General features: G+C 35.3%; 1 long non-coding RNA gene across 1 annotated transcript in view; it reads left to right on the forward strand.

Annotated features, from left to right (window-relative positions):
- Nucleotides 1-18,564, forward strand: part of LOC118762513 — a 963,298-nt gene extending 944,734 nt beyond the window's left edge. Inside the window, exon 5 of the long non-coding RNA XR_004998269.1 lies at nucleotides 18,377-18,564. This is a non-coding gene — a long non-coding RNA (uncharacterized LOC118762513). The remainder of the gene's footprint in view (nucleotides 1-18,376) is intronic.
- The last annotated feature ends 247 nt before the right edge of the window (nucleotides 18,565-18,811 follow it).

An 18,811-nucleotide genomic window follows, 5' to 3' on the forward strand; every position in this document is an offset into this window, starting at 1 on the left:
CGTTGGAAACATTCCAACTTTACAAACATTTCTTGGATTGGCAAACTATCATCAAACTTACATTTCGAATATGCACGAGTTAAAAGCTCCTTTGAACGACTTATTAAAAAAAAAAAATATATATATATATATATATATATATATACTCATTACTCTTTTACTCTTTTACTTGTTTCAGTCATTTGACTGCGGCCATATTGGAGCACCGCCTTTAGTCGAGCAAATTGACCCCAGGACTTATTCTGTGTAAGCCTAGTACTTATTCTTTCGGTTTTCTTTTGTCGAACCGCTAAGTTATGGGGACGTAAACACACCAGCTTCGGTTGTCCATCGATGTTGGGGGGACAAATACAGACACACACACATACAAACAGACGCCCGCGCACACACACGCACACACACACACACACACCACACACACACATATATATATATATATATATATATATATATATACGACGGGCTTCTTTCAGTTCCCGTCTACCAAATTCACTCACACGGCTTTGGTCGTCCCGAGGCTATAGTAGAAGACACTTGCCCAAGGTACCACGCAGTGGGACTGAACCCGGAACCATGTGGTTGGGAAGCAAGCTACTTACCACACAGCCACTCCTATATACATAAATATATATATATGTATATATATATATATATATATATATATATATATATATATATATATATATATATATATATATATATATATATATACACACACACATATATGCTTTCTACGAGAATTCGATCACACCAACACTAGCCAAGAGCAGAAGACATTTGCCCAATCCACTGTGATGTTGCATCAAACATCGTGTCAAGTGAACATTTTAAGTGAAATAATATTCTGCTAACTATATACCAAATTGTTTATATTTCTGTTATGCTTAATTGACAGTGTAATTGCTGTGTAATTTCAGTCTTCAATTGATACAAATTTATCCATATCATATTTCATATACTGATAATGCTCTATTAACATTGAGACCACGAAAAATGTCCTTCTTTAGAGCTGTCGACACAGCTATAAATCATTCATTTAACGTTTCCGCTTCGGAATCATTTAATTGGTATTTTAATAATGAGAATATTTTCCTTTGACTGCAATATAGCATTAGCTATATTATTAATAGAAGAAATATAGAAGAACGAAAAAAATATGTTCAGTCTAGTAATATGCTGAAATAGAAATTGTGTAATATATAAACATACCGAAGGGATTATCATTGAAACACTATATAAAGGCGCTCAATGAAGCAATCAAAATACGCAGTCCGAGATTGAGTAAAGACAAAAACAAAGAGAAAAAGGAATATATATAAATGGATATAAATGAAAGGCAATAAGGAAATCTACGAATTCTTCATAATCCGATAATATAGTTTTAGAGCTTACTCACATGGGAAAAATAATTGTCATTTTGACCTCTGTCGATAAATTGATCTCTCGAAAAGACGGTTAAATGTTAATAGAAGCAAATAAAATAATTTTACTTTAGAGAAAGAGAAAGAGGGAGGGAGATTGCGTAGCAGTGGCAACAGTTGGCGTCTTTGGACTTAACTGGTAATTACTAAGAATCCTCAAATGACATTCTAGATTGAAGTTGTCGGGATGACGCCAGGTTGTGGCAAGCACAGTAAAAGAATAAAAGCCTGCAAGATATATTTTATATTTTAGCTAATAAAAACAGCTTATCGTCTATGAATTGGTGAAGAAGAGGAAATCATCACATCAGCATAACCTACCGATATTTTTAATGAATATTTTTGACCAAATATATTTTATGGAAATGGGTATCAATATGTTGCGAAAACTTGAATATATGCCCAAAGGGTGGATATGGAAATGGTATAAGCAAAAGACAGCTGTAGAAATATTGCCGTCACTCACAAATATAGTGTGTAGGTGTTGTTTGTATACATTCTTAAGTAGCTACAAATCTGTATGCTTGTTCATAAATCAAGGTGTGTGTGTGTGTGTGTGTATGGGTTTGTATATGTGTTGAATGTATTTAAAGTTTATAGAAATGCGCATAAGTAGCGTCTCAGACACAAGTAAGCGGGTATAGCAAAAGCTTTGAGAAAATAAATTGGAAAAAAAATGGAAGATGCGTACAACAAATCAGAAATTGGTATACATGTGTGTATATAAATATTCATATTTGTATATACAGTATATATATATTTATTTATATATATATATATATATATATATATATATATATATATATATATATAATATATATATATATACATACATACATACATACATACATAGAAATATAGATAGAGAGCGGGAGAGATACACACAAATACCTATATAAATATGAACGTGTATATATTATATATATATATATATATATATATATATACAAACTGTTACAAAAGTTACATATACAAATTACATACATGATGTAGTCAACGCTTGCATGCTGAATGTTTCACAAGTTTGCTTCAAAAAATCATATCTCGGGCACGATACTACTGTGTAAAACCACAACGTCGATGTGAAGTCCTTTTTGCGGTGGCCTCTCGCTTCGACGGTGGGCATTCTTGAATTTGCTCCAAAGTTTTGCAAAAATACAGGGCATAATCTAGTTCAACATCACCCGAACTCAGCAAGACTAACAGGTGAGCAATTTTTAACCATAAAGGCAGCAGTGCGCCAATCTTACCTTTAGAGGGATGCATAAAAACATCACATATTCCTCCAATATGTGAAATTTCATGGATGATAAATCGGCTATTGAATGTGTAATTCGACCACCGACAGGGCGGTGAGATTAACGATGGATCTTCTACCAGGCAGTGCCTCAATAGCCTGACCACAATGTTTCACTGTTTCATGGGTTATTCAAATTTTCTCAAGATCCTGATTATAGACCACTGTCAGTATTTCTCGTTAGATAGCAGACAAAGATACCTAGATCACAGTCCACAAATGCAAGAAGAATCAACACAGAAAATTATATTCAAAAAGAAATTGGTACATGTATTAGTTTATCTGTTTTAAAGACTGAAATGAGAGATCTGAAAAGGAAATATTTCTCTGTATAGTTTATGTCTCGCGATTTTCTCGAGTGATTAATTATAGAACATGCAATTTAGTGTCGAAATTCCTTCGGGACACTGCTGGGGAATCTATAAGGGGCTACTGCGTAGTAATGCTTAATTTAATTTAGTGCTCCAATGACTTCTGGAGTATTGAATGTTATGTTGGATATATGTTTGAACTCGCCTTCGTTGCTACTGGCTAATCAACCTGAATGCGATCACTGAAGATGAACAGTATTATTTCTACCAAATCTCTGCTATTTGTTTGGCAACATTGTGGAGAGTGCTTCTATCATCTATCATTAGCTAGACAGAACAGTTATTCTACATTTGTTGGCAAATAATAAGAATGCTTTGGGATTGTGTTTAGTTTTCTTATGACATTTCCTCTTCGCTCTTTTATTGTTGATGCATGTTTCTGTGCAGCTTTGTTAATGATACTTTTGCACCCCAAGTATTCTTATTGTATTTCTTCATAGGTGTCGCTGGTTGTAGTATTATAGATTATTATTTTGTTTAATCGTTTGACTTTTTTCATTATACTTTGCATTCGAAGTATTGCAGAGATATAGGTGCTAAAATATTGTAAAATTTGAAACATTAAACCACCTTTCTTATTTTCCAAGCAGGTGTTCACTACAAAGACAAAATAATTAATCCGTTCCTTCTTTAGATAGTTTGTTGTGCCTACTCACATATTGACATTGATACACACATGCACACACACACACACACACACACACACACACACACACACACACACACACACACACGCATACACACACATAAGTGAACTGATGTGAATTCGTGTGCTGAAACAAATTTTGTGTCTTGGGAGGTGCATTATACAAACAATAATAGACACACACACACTGGTTCAATGTCCGTCCTTGTTAGTCAATTTTGAGTAAATAAATAATCGACTAAATAATCAAACGTTTGTTTAATGGGGAGCCATGTCACTGATGAGGTCGCGAAAGGGCTTTGACAAACAACCGTTCGATTGTTTAACCAACACATTACGCAACTAACAATAACGAAATTATATTGAACTAGTGCACGTATTTGAGGGTAATTTACATAATGACCCTTCCATGGCACTAGAAAAAACTTCTTTCCAAAAACGGTTAGTAACACCCTCATTTTCATAACATTGTTTTAAAAAGATAATTTGTTTAGAAAAGTGACCATAACACTTCGAAAACTGTCTTAATATATATATAAAAACGTACAAAAAAACAGAGTAGCTGAGGGAGGGGGGAGAGAGGGAGAGAAGAGTGTAGCATTTTGCTTGGAGCATTGTGAGAAAAGTTAAATGGATTAAGAAATAATGCGTTGAAACCATTTCAATGCTTAAAAAGGATTAATAATTCATTAAATCTTTGTATTTTCGGGCGTAGCACTCATCTATAGAAACGATAGTGTACCAAGTAGCTACATATTTCAGTGAGGTGGAGTTAAATTCTCACACGTTTGGAATCGACGGCATTAATACCATATAAGTATTGGAGTCTATTTGAACGACTGTACCCCTTCACACAAGATGTTGCGCTGTACGAATGGTAGACATTATTATTAGCCATCACATTGCACCTCAACTTGTCCTTAAATATTACATTTAGTTCTTTTTTTTTTTTTTGATAATTTTATAAATGTTATGGCGTAAACTTTTTCATTATTCTTCGATTTTTCTATTGATATTGTTTGTGACTATTATTGAACTTGAATTTCCTTTTCCCGACTAAACTCGCGCTGATAAAGATCTAGTTTTGTTGTTCTTGTTTTAGCAGTTATTGTTTGACTTATTTCTTAGTTATTGATCTTTTACTTTCGTTAATTAGTTGTGTATTTCCCTATATAATTAAATAATAATAATAATAACAATAACAATGATGATGGTGGTGGTGGTGATAATTTCTTCGTTATCAGTATTATTGTTGTTGTTCTTATGATTTATATTGTTATTTCTATTTTTTATTATAATACTGATGTTGAAGTGTCTATATTTTTATCGTGTGATTCCGTTTACTGTTTGTTGCCATTTTAAATTTACTTTGATATCATTACTATTATTATTATTAATAGTAGTAGTAGTAGTAGTAGTAGTAGTAGTTGCTGTCGTTGTCGTAGTACTATGTAATAATAATAATGTATTGTTCATTAGGATACTAAAGTGTGAGGAACGTACAAGGACAGAATATGAAGCAGAGTGTTTGAGGGAATAAAAATTGGTAATGACAGAAAACAACGCAATGTCAAGAAAGAAAACCATTTGTCTCTAACTGGTCAAGGATTTCTAGAAATTATTCATATTCTCCTTGCTGAAAATCCTCCTTAGACTAGCAACTTGATTCTTAAGAACGTTCATGTTTCCTCACAAGTATGTCGTCATTCTTCCCACAACTAGTCGTCAAGAAAAAGCTTACGTGGAAGTCCGATTAGCGGTTTTTCCTGACTAGCAAAGGGCTTTGAACGCCTATTAATATTCCTGATGCCAAATTCAGTCTTCGAGTGACAAAGGGGTACCGCTTCATCAAAGGAACGAGCTATGGTAAAACATAACCTAAGAGTGAGAACACTATCTCACAGTGCAGAAACCTGTGAGGATGATGTATCTTCATTGCATATGTGTGCATTTTTAACCGTGGCATATGAAATTCACATACAGGAGTGAAAAGACTACCTGGCAGGTGGAACGACTCTTTTCCACAAGAGGAGGAGGCAACACTCTGTTCTGATCAAATAATATAGCATGTAGTAGTATACAACGTAGGATATGTACGGGCTTGTTTACCTCAGCTTGATTTTCCAGTGATAGCTTCCTTTCCATTCATTTAAACTTAAACAGCTATTCTGGGCAGAAAATCCTTTGTGACTTTTATTCCCCTCGCGTGTGTTGCGTTTAGATATTAAAGACTCGTCGTGAACTAGTTCCCTCAACACTTGTTACAAGGCACAGCACTAGGATTTTTCCTTTTAGCTGGATTTGCAGGGTTGTCATAAATTATGTGCCCGTAGAGATAGAACCATACAGTGACAAATGCCACGTCATCACTAAATACCCTCGCATATTATGCGACGAAAACAGATGCCAGTCCAAGGCGATGGCTGTCGCCGATATTTTTAAGATGATTTAAATCAAGATTTTTTGGCTCCAACTACTATGGGATTAATCTATGACGCGCTAACTCAACTTGCCTTTCTTCGAGGTCTCATAGTTTAGGTAACTCTTATGGTTCAATATGTTTACTCTTGAGTGATGTTAGGAATTTTACTCCGTATATTGGCAAGAGTTGCCTTTGGAGAGCACAATGAAGGCTTCTCTGTTTTTTGACATTGAAACATAGGAATATTGTTTTCGCTCTTGCATATATATACCAGCTTCAAATAGATAAACACTTTCCTCTTGAAAGGAAGGTCTTTTTCCTATCTAAATATCCTAAATCCAAAGTTTGACTATTGTAAGTTACATTTCCAAAAGGCAAGCGAGGCTCTTCTCTCAAATTGCTATCATTTAAAAATAGTTACTATTCGTTTAGAAAATGTATGTGTATTGTTGTTATTTATGCTAAAATTACCTATAGAGCTGTTCTCGCGGAAATGTCGTTATTCTCTCCTCAAAAAGGTTTTGTTTTTATTTTGCTTTTTTTCATATTTTGTAGTTATTACAGCAGTAGGCACGTTATAAATTATATTTAGCATTCATGAGTATGACGATACCATTTATACATGCACACCAGCAAGATAGGAAAGCAGAACTCTTTTAATGTTTATTGCGTATGAGGACACTGTTAAATCTAATTTCATCCAAAAAGTTATATTTTAAGATTTTTCAGTCGCCGATATTTCTCTTTCAAAGTTAATAACATCATCTCAACGTCAGGAATAATAAACTTACTAATGTTCTGCCACCTTATTAAAATTCTGCTTCACAAACAGAGCATAATCTCAAAACATATGTAGTCATAATTAACCATTTTTTATAAAGATTCTTGGCTCGTCTGATTCTTAAACCTTTTCTACATCCACTCTTGGATCATGTAGCCAGCTCCCATAAGGTCATTCAGAGGCTCCACCGACTCTCTCTGGTGACACACAAGCATAGACGGTTTACTTTCAGCTTTGATATAGCATCTCTCTCCACCTCTGTATCTGCCTTTGCAGCTGTATGTCTTGTCACCGACTACACTCGTTTCTAACCAACGCTGCTATAATTTCACCGCCACGGACATTTGACATCCAGTCACACAGGACTGCTTACCATGACATGTTTGAACATTAAAATGTTGTGCACTCATCACCTACATTTCCTAAACTTTCTCCACGGGGTACATAGATGACATACTTTTATCCTTATATCTTCACCCGCCGAAGCAAATGCTATCTTTGATGCACTCAATAATATTGTTGCTTTCACTAATACTCTACAAAACTGTCGCTACTTACATTTATACTCAGCAATGTAGATGATATCACCACACGACGCTGTGGTGATATAGCCTATGGGTATCTCGTAATATACTTTAAAGAAACTTACCCCAACATTTATATCTAAAATAAAGTACAGAGGATGAGCGCTAAACAGTGCCAAATAAAATGTAATGTTATTACAAGTCCGAATGTGCTTGAGGTACTTCTGAACTGGGGGACAAGCTATTCACTGCGTTTTGTCACGGAAAATATATCCCCTTTGTTGACAAATAGTGTATGGTGTATATATATTGCAATTAAAATAAATTCTTACGCATTCGTAATGATGCATAGAGCGAGCCATTTATATCTCACATTTCAAAAATATTTTGAAAATTAATGGTTCACCCATCGCCAACAAGGTTTATATCGTAAAATACAGAAAAACTCTGGATGAACAACGATTTCTTTAAACTACCATAACTTAGCGAGGCACTCACCATCACCACTCGCAAAGTTACTTTCAGAAAAGAGCTATACATACGCCTCGCTCACTCTGAGTCCTCCTTACGTTGAATCCTTGCCAAAAACACCTCTGTGACACCAACAGCATGTATGTGTCAACACAATGTTCTCTCCGTTTGAAAAATATATATTTACGTGAATATGTAATGTACCAGGTAAGTTGCAATAAGTGCGTTATTCGTTGGTTAAGGAAAAAATCGACAACTGCTGTAATTGTGAAATAAGATTATCTATTCTAACCACTGATCGAAATATTGGCACCTTGAGAATTGAATAGGCTATTCTCATTAAACAACATAAACCAGAAATGAACAACAGAACAGAACCGAACCGAATGGCGTGAATTGTTTTTCCTTTTGCTACCTCGCTTTACGTACCTACTCAAATTGCTAACTTTTTCTTCCCACATATACAGCATCGTTTAACCAACAGTATCTGAAAACATTTCTCGAATCCTTACCCACGGGATAACCTTACCTTATAAATTTCAGCCAATGTTAAATGATGTTTCTCACCAGCCATATATACACATGATCTTACTTGTCATGTCACACCACCTACCGCTGCTACTGTTCCCACATCATCACGTTACCTGTTACTGCTGATAGAAACTACCTCAAACAACGACAAATACAAATACTGTCGGGTTTACAAGCTAATTCATGAAATGCCTTTCACCGCAATATATTAGAATAACAATATATTTCTCCAAACTCATTGAGTATTTACTTTCTTGTATTTAGAAATAGAATTCTTTTCGAAAAGTTTATAGAATCATTAAGTATCATATGTAAGGTAATATATTTTTCGCCTTAAATATACTTATTAACACCCCTTCAAACCTGCATTGCTTAAATATGTTTGCAAACATTCCATTTATACATATTGCAATGTTTGAAGAAGTATTACAATACTCCTGTGTTTTTAATGAAACACAGACTTTCCAGAATCCAGAACCTCGAAGAGCGAAATCAAAACACATCTGAACTGGTCAACAAACAATAATAATAATAATCCTCTCTACTATAGGCACAAGGCCTGAAATTTGGGTGGGGAGGGGGGAGTTAAGTCGATTAGATCGACGCCAGTACGCAACTGGTACTTAAGTTATCGACCTCGAAAAAATGAAAGGCAAATTCAACCTCAGCCGAATTTGAATTCAGAATGTAGCAACGGGTGAAATACAGCTAAGCATTTCTCCCGGCGTGCTAACGATTCTGCCAGCTCGTCGCCTAAATAATAACAATAATAATAACAATAATAATAGGTGATCGTGATATTGAAGTAGTGAAATTGAAGTGGTTTTGTATTATGCTATTGCTTGTTTCTGTTAATATTTGTTGCTGGCTTTGAAAAGTAATCGTTATCAATGACTAGACAAAAAAAAACAACTGCAAATTATCTATGGATAGAATGAAGCATAAATAAGTACCATTGGCTTTCTAGTGTATTGTATAGGTGAACAAGGCTGTATAACCACTTCTACTATTTCATCAATTTTTCGAGAAGCCTTCGTTTGTTTCTAATTTGTTTTACTCTATATTTTGTCTTTATAAAAAACTTGGAAAATCTATATTAAACTTCTCTTACAATTTTGATTGGAAACACAATCTTCATCTTTGTGTATAGAAAAGAGAATTAGAGTATTTCCAGCATCACGTGTGCTCTACACAAAATTTCCATTGAAAAGCTACCATTTTAGTTACTTTTACTTTTGTTCTTGTTATGGTTGTGGTTGTTGGTGTTGTAGGGTGTTGAATGTAGGGAGCGGGAAAATAAAACAAATCAATCACTTATTATAGATATAAAAAGTGGCATAAAATCGAACTGTTTTGACATTGATTATTCAATACTGCTCTTTTTTATATTTTGTGTTTTATTAATGTTGTATGGGACATACGTAATGAAAACAAAAAGAATAACGGTATGTGAAGGGAGTTATGAATGCATAAGAGTATTTAGTTACGTCTCCTTATGTTTTGAGTTCTAACCCCAATAAGGACGACTTTGCATTTCATAACACTAGGGCCAATAAAAAGTATTGGGGTCAAGTCATTTGTTCGTACCATTCCTCTCCGATTGTGTGGCGTGTAACTGTTAGAAATTATTGTTGTTGTTGTTGCAATTATTGGGTCACCGAGCAGGCAGAACATATAAAGCGCCGGACAAAATGCTCTGCGATTCCACCGAAGTCAGCTTTAGCTTTCAGCTTTCTGGGTCGGAATTATGTAGACAGCAGGTTACTACCTGTAGCCTTAGGTATCCACAAATTTTCAGCAGTCTTTCAAGTGCTTAGAAACCTCCTAATATTCCATGCTGTCCCTACGGGACAAACTTTCTGCAGAAATTTTACCAGGCATTCTATTTTAGTCTCCCTCAGCCATTTGTCTATATCTTGGCTTACTGATACCAACGCACCAATAATTTTAGGCAATACCTTTACTTCTCACATGCTCCAAATTCTTCCTATTTCAAATTCTAGGGGATTGTATTTCTTTTTGTTTTTTCCTCTTTTTTACGATCCTGGAATCAGATGGGTATGATGGGTTAATAAGTAGCCAACTTCGTTTTCCAAATCTATTATTGTAATATCTAGTCTATTGTTTTTTTTTTTCTTGTCCGTTTGAATTGCGAAGTCCCACAACATCTTACATTTCCCCGACTCAAGTACTCTTTCGACTCGATGATTGTACAATGTGCTGCCAGCTTCAAATCGTCATTTCTGGTACAGTCCCCATTGTAAAACTGTTACAACCTGGTCGCGCCTCCATTTCTTATATTCTTCCTGTGCCGACATGGAGCACTCTGTTACTTTCTGAGTTCAAAGGTTGATTTTGCCTTTCATTCCCTCAACCTACTGGTCTTGTGCCTTTAGTAGAAAGGATCATTACTATTTTGATGTAAACCTTAGCTTCTTTTTCTGAGTATGATGGAAAGTGTCAGCTGTCCACACCCAGCAGACTAAGTTGACACTTGTTTACTGATCATGTTTCAAGAACCTTGCAGAGAACTCTTGCAGTTCCAAGCAATGATAGTTTTTCGTAGGTGTTCTATTTTTACATTGGTACCAATCTTGTTTTGAGCTATGCTGGTAGCTGAGTACTGATACTTCCAAGCGCGCCAATCACTACCGGTATGATGTCTATTCTCTTCATTACCCACATCATGCAAATTTCCCACTTTAATTCCCTATAGTTATTCATTTTTCTTCTTTTTCTCCAAGCCTGTTGTCATCGAAACATGCTATCCCGGTTATCACGCATGTTTTTTCTTTTTTGTCCGCCATATTATTATTATTATTATTATTGAGTGAGAGAGCAGTGCATGCCATCAAAGTGACACTGGGGTAAAATATACGAAGCCCAATATACCCATCGTGACTACCCGTCTGATAAGGGTACACCAGGCACATGCATCACAACCATATGTGCGCGACATGGTGATCTCATATCAAGATAAACAGCACATGACCTTGCAGGTGGGGCCCAGTTAGAATTTTCTTCAGGTTGAGTAGCCCATCCCGCTCAAAAGGTCCCTGAATAAGGGTTGTTTAAGGATGTTGAAAGAACCACCCATGTTTCCAGAGGTGAATTATTCAAACCCCAAAGAATCCCTCTCAACACATGGCTATGATGCTCCCCCACTACTTCTGCTCGTGATCAGAGATGCACATATCGTCAGCCACTAAGGGACATGCTCAACTGGTTAAGGTCAAACAACTGACAAGTAAATCTGTGGTATTGAGCAGAATATTTGCTGTAGCCCATCTTTTATACCAAGACAAAACAATGTACATGATAACACTTCCAATCAGTTAAGATCAGAAGCCATGAGAGCCACTGTCTGGTACTGCATCAGGGCATTTATTATTATTATTATTATTATTATTATTATCATTATTATTATTATTATTATTATTATTATTATTATTATTATTATTATTATTAGGAACAATAATCAGAGTGCGACTGTTATCGAATGAACAATATTTCGACACTTCATGTGTCTTCCACAAATTCAAAATAATCATCTCAATGTACTTCACTTTGGTAATATTTAAGGATTGTCGTTACTTCTCCCGAAGGTAAAGGAATAATAAGAACAGTGCGACTGTTATCGAATGAACAGTATTTCTATCTAGATTGAGATGATTATTTTGAACATGTGGAAGACATATGAGGTGTCGAAATATTCTTCCTTTACCTTCGGGAGGAGTAACGTCAATCCTTTAATATTATTATTGTTATTCAGTAGTTTTATTTTTATAGCGTGCTTTCACTTCACTACCGAGCGCAGCTCTGTAAGCCTTGAGTATGTGTTGTGGTTTGTTGTGATGCTCTGATGGTTACTGTATTGAAAGTGATTTCCTTAGGATGTGTGCAGTGGTCAGTAGCGCAATTTTCTGTATGTTATATGTGTTTGTAAGTCCTGGTGTTTTTGTTATGTATTTGTCTGAATATTTTTTATCATACCTAATGTGCCTACTATGATAGGAATTGTTTCTGTTTTTAGATTCCACATTCGAGTTACCTCTATTTCCAGGTCTTTGTAATTTGAAAGTTTCTCCATTTCTTTTAGAGACACGTTGTCATCTGCTGGTATTGATGCATCAATTAGAAAGCATTTTTTCCTTCATATCTCTGACAACTATATCTGGCCTGTTGGCCTTAATTTCTCTGTGTGTATTAGCATATCCCAGAGTATGGTTGCTTTCTCGTTTTCTGTGACCTTTTCTGGTGTGTGCTTATACCATCTTTTTTCTGTTGTTATTCCATAATATTGGCATAGCTTCCAGTGTATGTAGGTCCTAACTCTGTCGTGCCTGTGAATATATTCCTTCTTAGCCAGGGCTGGGCAGCCAGAGATAATAGGAATTATTGTTTCTCGTCCATCTCCACATATTCTGCAGTTACTTGTTATGTTTCTTTTCATTATATGTTTTTGGTAATTCCTGGTGGGGAGGCTTTGGTCTTGTGCTCCGTCTCTGCTTTGAGTCCTGAGCTTCTCAACCATTGCTGGGGTTTTTCTTTGTCTATTTCTTTTGGATTTAGTTTTGTCCAGTATTTGCCATGAAGGTGCTTCTATTGCCATCGTTTTATCATGGTCCGTTGCTGTTCTAGTTTTAGCTTGGATTTCATTTGTTTTATAGCTTATGTTTCTTCTTCTTCTTATTATTATTATTTGTTAGGTGGTATGGTTTCTTGTTTGTATTTGTCAGCTTCCTTAAATACTGAGAAGTTTTTTTTTGTTTTGCTCGTGTTTTGCCGCTATTTGTATCAGTTTTTCTTGCTTCTGAAGTAAATATTTTTGCAGTCCTATGGTGGTTATTTTATAATAGCTTATTATTATTATTATTATTATTATTATTATTATTATTATTATTAATTATTATTATTATTATTATTATTTACGTTCTCATTTCAAATTCCGCCAAGGTCAGCTTTGCTTTCCATCTTTTCGAAGTTGATAAAATAAAGTATCAGTCAAGTAACGGGTTGGTGGCATCAATTTCACCCACACCCTTTAAAGTTGCTGACTTTGCGCCTTCATTAGAAATTCACATTATCATCGTCGTCGTCATCATCTCCATTGCTGCTGCTGCTGTTGTTGCTGTTGTTGCTGCTGCTGCTGCTGTTGTTGTTGTTGTTGTTGTTGTTGTTGGCAGAATCGTTAGAACATCAGACGAAATGCCTTGCTGTATCTGTTACCGAGCTTAAATCCCGCTGTGGCCACCTTCATCTTTCATTCCGCCGGGGTCAATAAAATAAAGCAGCATTAAAATACTGAAGTCGATAGTATTAGTCTACACCCTACCCTTAAACTTCCTGGCTGTGTGTCTGGTTTAGGGATAATTGTTCTCCCTACCCTCACCAACTTATGATTTATTTAAATTTACAAGGCTAAATCTGGTAAAAAGAGTTTTCTCGTGTCTTGCTATGCAATGACATTCGAAATGTTTAAAGCTCACCCCTTTACAATGATGTAAAAAAGTAGTCATTGAATATTATTTTAATTTACATTTCAGGAACAATTTGTTTACTTGTAAGTTGACATTGCTTCTTCTGGGTTAAGAAGTTTTAGCCACAAACGTAGTGGTACTGAATGTTTCCGAAGAATTTCGGGGAAAAGAAACTGAAAATAAAAATGTAGATTTAAGAATAAAGACAAACAAGTAGATATCGAGAATTAAACATGCAAACACTGTTACGTACGTACATAATAATACTAGAAATATAGAAAATAACCATTCTACTGACAGAAACTTTTCTTGGTGCGAATTTTCTCACATTTTCACATATTTAATGTTATAGCCGAAGTTTTAGCAAAGAATGCAATAACAACAAATGTGACCTGGAGGCATGTGTCAGCTCCCGGAGAAAAGCAAACGTGGAAGGCATATGTTATATGAAACACTATTTCCTTCTGCGATGAATACACTGAAATACGAGTGAGGAATAAAATGACTTACCTCGGTTTTTCTAAAATCAGTGAGTTTGCATACGCATCTAAAGGAACAAGCAGAAAAGTACTATGAACTTATATGGACTCCTTTAACTGGGATAAAGTGTATGGAAGTATGTTTCGCCGCTAAAACCGAGGAGCTACCAATGTAACACTCGGTGATGGTGCATCACACAGAAACCCACCGGCTGGTATCGATGTATATGGAGCAAATGCAACATAAAAGTCACGTCCGATGGCATTAGTGAAGACGTTGCCACTTGACAGATGATTTCTGTAGCTCAGTACTGACAAGTGGTCAATGTGACGATGGCACACAGCATGTAATAAGGATGTGCTTTCATCGGCATGCAGGATTTGATAACCTCTGAAACCACAAAAGTGCAGTGGAGCTATACTTAACAGGTAGAGGTGGTGCAAAAAGGAAATCAATTAGATTATGGTTCAAAACAAAAAGCCCGGTTGCTACACGTGTAGATGTGAGAATTAATTGGAGGGTTTCTTCCCAAATAATGAGAAAACATATACAAGAAGGGAGTGGTATGCAGTAGTAGACTCAGCAGTAAAATCAGCAGACTCCGAAAAGGCTATTTCAAACGAACCAGCGGTCACTGCTTCAAGTATGACAACTGAAATTACTTTACCTTCAATGCCAAAAGTCGGCTATGAGAAAGCAGAGTGATCCCTTTCACTGGTCACAACGATTAATACCACTTCATTTGTTTTGAGATGATGAACAGCGAGGACAAATTATCGAGGTAAATGAAATGGGAAGAAAAACTGAAGGCTACTAAGCAGACTGAAGAAAGAAAATAGAAAAAAATGTGCTGCGATGTTTGCAAGAAATTCGAATAAGAGATAGTTGATGAAACCTGCTTCAGTTGTCTTTTTAAAAGACTAGTGAATCTACCTAGAGAACGGAAGAAAATCTCATGTGGTATAGAAATACCAGTATCATTCTCTAGTACCGGGAAAGGAAGATAATCGTAATCGTGGGTATCCTTATCTAATCTAGGTGGCGGTTTCTAACACGTGTGTGGGTGGTTTGTCCTTATTTGTTTCAATACATTTATTTACATGTGTGTGTGTTTGTGTGTGTGTGTGCTATAAAACTTTACAACACACACACATCTCAACCCCACTTGCGTTTTAATGTACATTTACATATGTACATTCCAATACGTCATGAAAACCCTTACAACATATTTTGTATGAATGCATGTGATCTTATTGCAAATAAGTGAATGCAGTAGTAGTAGTATAGTAGTAGTAGTAGCCATGGTAGGGAGTGCGGCAGCAGCTGCGGGCAAATGCTTTGCGGTATTTCTTTCGGCTCTTTACATTCTCATTTCAAATAGCTCCGAGATCAACCCTTTCATCACTCTAGAGTCGGCAAAATTAACTGTCAATGAAGTATTTGGTCGGTGAACATCGACCTACCCACCTAACCTAATTTTAGATCTTGTGGCCAATTTAGAAACAATTTATGTTATTAAGTTTAAAAGTGATGACACAATGAATGGCATTGCGCTTATTTTGACTTATAGTATTTAATTTATTTACTTTAGATTGTGAGTTCAAACCCAACTGAGACTAACTTCGCCCGTTATCAGACCGGTTTTTAAAACAATTACGAGTCGTTGCACCGTCGACAGAATACGAACCAGTAACTTATTATTCAATTTTCCCGTAGCATATCGACTTGATCATTTACTCCCATCTAGCTTAGGTACTAAACCACATTGCTTTTGTATTTCTGTAAAAATGTCATATAATAACCTCTGTACCAAAATCATGTATATTTTAAGAAATGTGTCGAAACGTCTTCGAAATGATTGAACATGTTATTGACTGACAACGTAGTTTTATATCAAAGGTCGTGTGTCTCGCGAGATTTGTTTTGAAATTAGGAAAAGATGAAAGAATCTATGATAAAGAAGGGAAATGTCTGTCATAGAAGTAAAGAAAGAAAGCTATTAAGACGAATAGTGGAGACAGAATGAATGAAATAAAGAAATAAACAAACTAGAAACATTGGGAATGAAAAGAAAAAGGTAAAAGAAAGAGACAAAGAAACAAAAGATAAGAAAACTAAAAGGAGGTGAAGAAGAGAAAATGGAAGAATGATAAAGGAAGATAAAGGAAAAAAATTAAATAAAACGGTAAACAAGAAAATATAGAGAAAATATGCGTTTTAGAAGACAAAGACAAACAATTGGCTTTTTCTAAACTAGATTTATTTTTGCTGACAATTTAATCCAAAGTTGCTGAGTTCACGTGTGGTTTCTGTCTAGTTCCACCTTCAAGGAATAAATATGGTATTAAAACTTTAAATTTAAAAGATAATTGTACCTTCCAAAGACATTCAAGTATTGAAACGTCATTAAACTGTCAATGAAAAATCTCCATAATTCAGAATAGTAAAGAAGTCTTCATAATTTAATGTTTTAAAACACACACACACACACACACATACATACATACATACATACATACATACATACATACATACATACATACATACATACATACGCGTCTACGCATGTGTATGCTCTGTGTCTGTATAGGCTAATGCTTTAAAACTTAACAAAAAACGGTTTATCCAACATACATTGGTAAACTAAAGTGATTTATAGTACCATAGTATGTTGATTTTGTGAAATGTTATACATAAACAGATATGAATTATGATGAAGTCTCAAGTACTTTTTCCCGTATTTTCAATTCTATTCTACATTGATATTATAGAAGCAAAACGAAGACCGTGTCATCTATGCAACTGTCATAGCACAAATCCACAGGGATCTAAATTGGATACTGCAATTTCACTTAATAATCATTAATAGCAGGTTATACGCAACATTAAGCTGTCTTTTACCGTGATACAACTAGAAACGTTGAGTTGTTCGAACTTAACTATGCTGTTTGAGCAGAAACGCCAACCTTCATTAGATTACGTGACTGACATTCATATCGACCATTCTATACTTTACTATATTAATTTCCATTTCAAATGCACTAAAGGCCTACATTATTATTTCACTCAAGAGACTGGACGCTAATTATTTTATCATAGATATATATTGTTGAGCATTGAGCCACTTTTTATATTTAAGACCGTATAACTCCAATACACAATTTAACCCCGAATATATATTGGTTTTAACATTCCTGAAAGACTATACACTATGTTCTCACTACTGAGGTAAGATTTTACCAGGTGAGATTTGGTTTAACGGAAGGAGAATATAAATATTTGGGATTCGATAAGAGTGACGGAGTACATCTGTAACGCTCACTACAGAAAAATCAGGAAATAAAATGTTTATGTAGCCGGAGTTGATTTGGAAAGTTGGGTCTGAAACTTGAAAGATATCGTCACGTGACAACTACCAAATATACGTCACATATTGCTTTAAGCTATGAGAGATTTGAAGTACGAAACATTATAGAATTAATTTGACAAAACTTATATCATTGAATATTAACTATATTTGCTGACACACAAGACAGATACGCATCTCCAATCATTGAGAAATAAAGGTAGAAAGTTTTGCATAAACGTGTGAATTGAAGTAGACATATATTCAGTTTCAAGTGCTTCCTACTATCGGTTCGAAAGAAAACATGGTGGAAGAGAGACAGCGGAAAAGACACAGTGAATACGATATATTTAACTAACAAAATTGCTGAAGGTGTTTTCATTACAGTGTAAACAATGGGAGAGATATTGAGCATAACGAAAGGATGATAAGACAAGAGCTTTCAACAGTGTCAGCAAGTTCATAAATTAATATAATACAAATAGAAGAAGCAGGAAAGAGAAAGATCTCTGATAAAAATGTTGGCTATGGATAAATACTAAGACCGTATTGTGACCACTGTAGACCATCCATGATATTTATATCTCACTATTTTTTCTATTCCAGAATATCCCGTCGACCAGCTGTATCACCGTGTATGTACTATCCTAAGTAAGAGCACAGAGATCGTCCCTTGGCTTTCACAAATCCATTCAACTGTTATTCCCTTAACAGTGGCATCAATAACAACTATTTACTCCACATGTTCGCAACTTCCAAAGAAAAACTATAAAAAGGATAAATAAAATTTCTGCGTCCAGGTAGGCCACTCTCAATTATTACTAGCAGAATTACCACACGAAAATTTATGTAACTTTACATATAAATATGTATGCGGACGAGCACGCACGTGTGTATGTGTGTGCGTGTTTGTATATGTGTGTGTATGAGAGAGAGAGAGAGAAGGGGCCTTTATCTGCAAATGCCCCCTTAGGTTTCACGGTAATCGCTTTGTGTGTTTCTAATTAGCAATTTTCATATTCCTCATAACATATACATACA

This window comes from Octopus sinensis, linkage group LG3 (genome assembly GCF_006345805.1).
Source record: "Octopus sinensis linkage group LG3, ASM634580v1, whole genome shotgun sequence".
Lineage (NCBI taxonomy): Eukaryota > Metazoa > Mollusca > Cephalopoda > Octopoda > Octopodidae > Octopus > Octopus sinensis.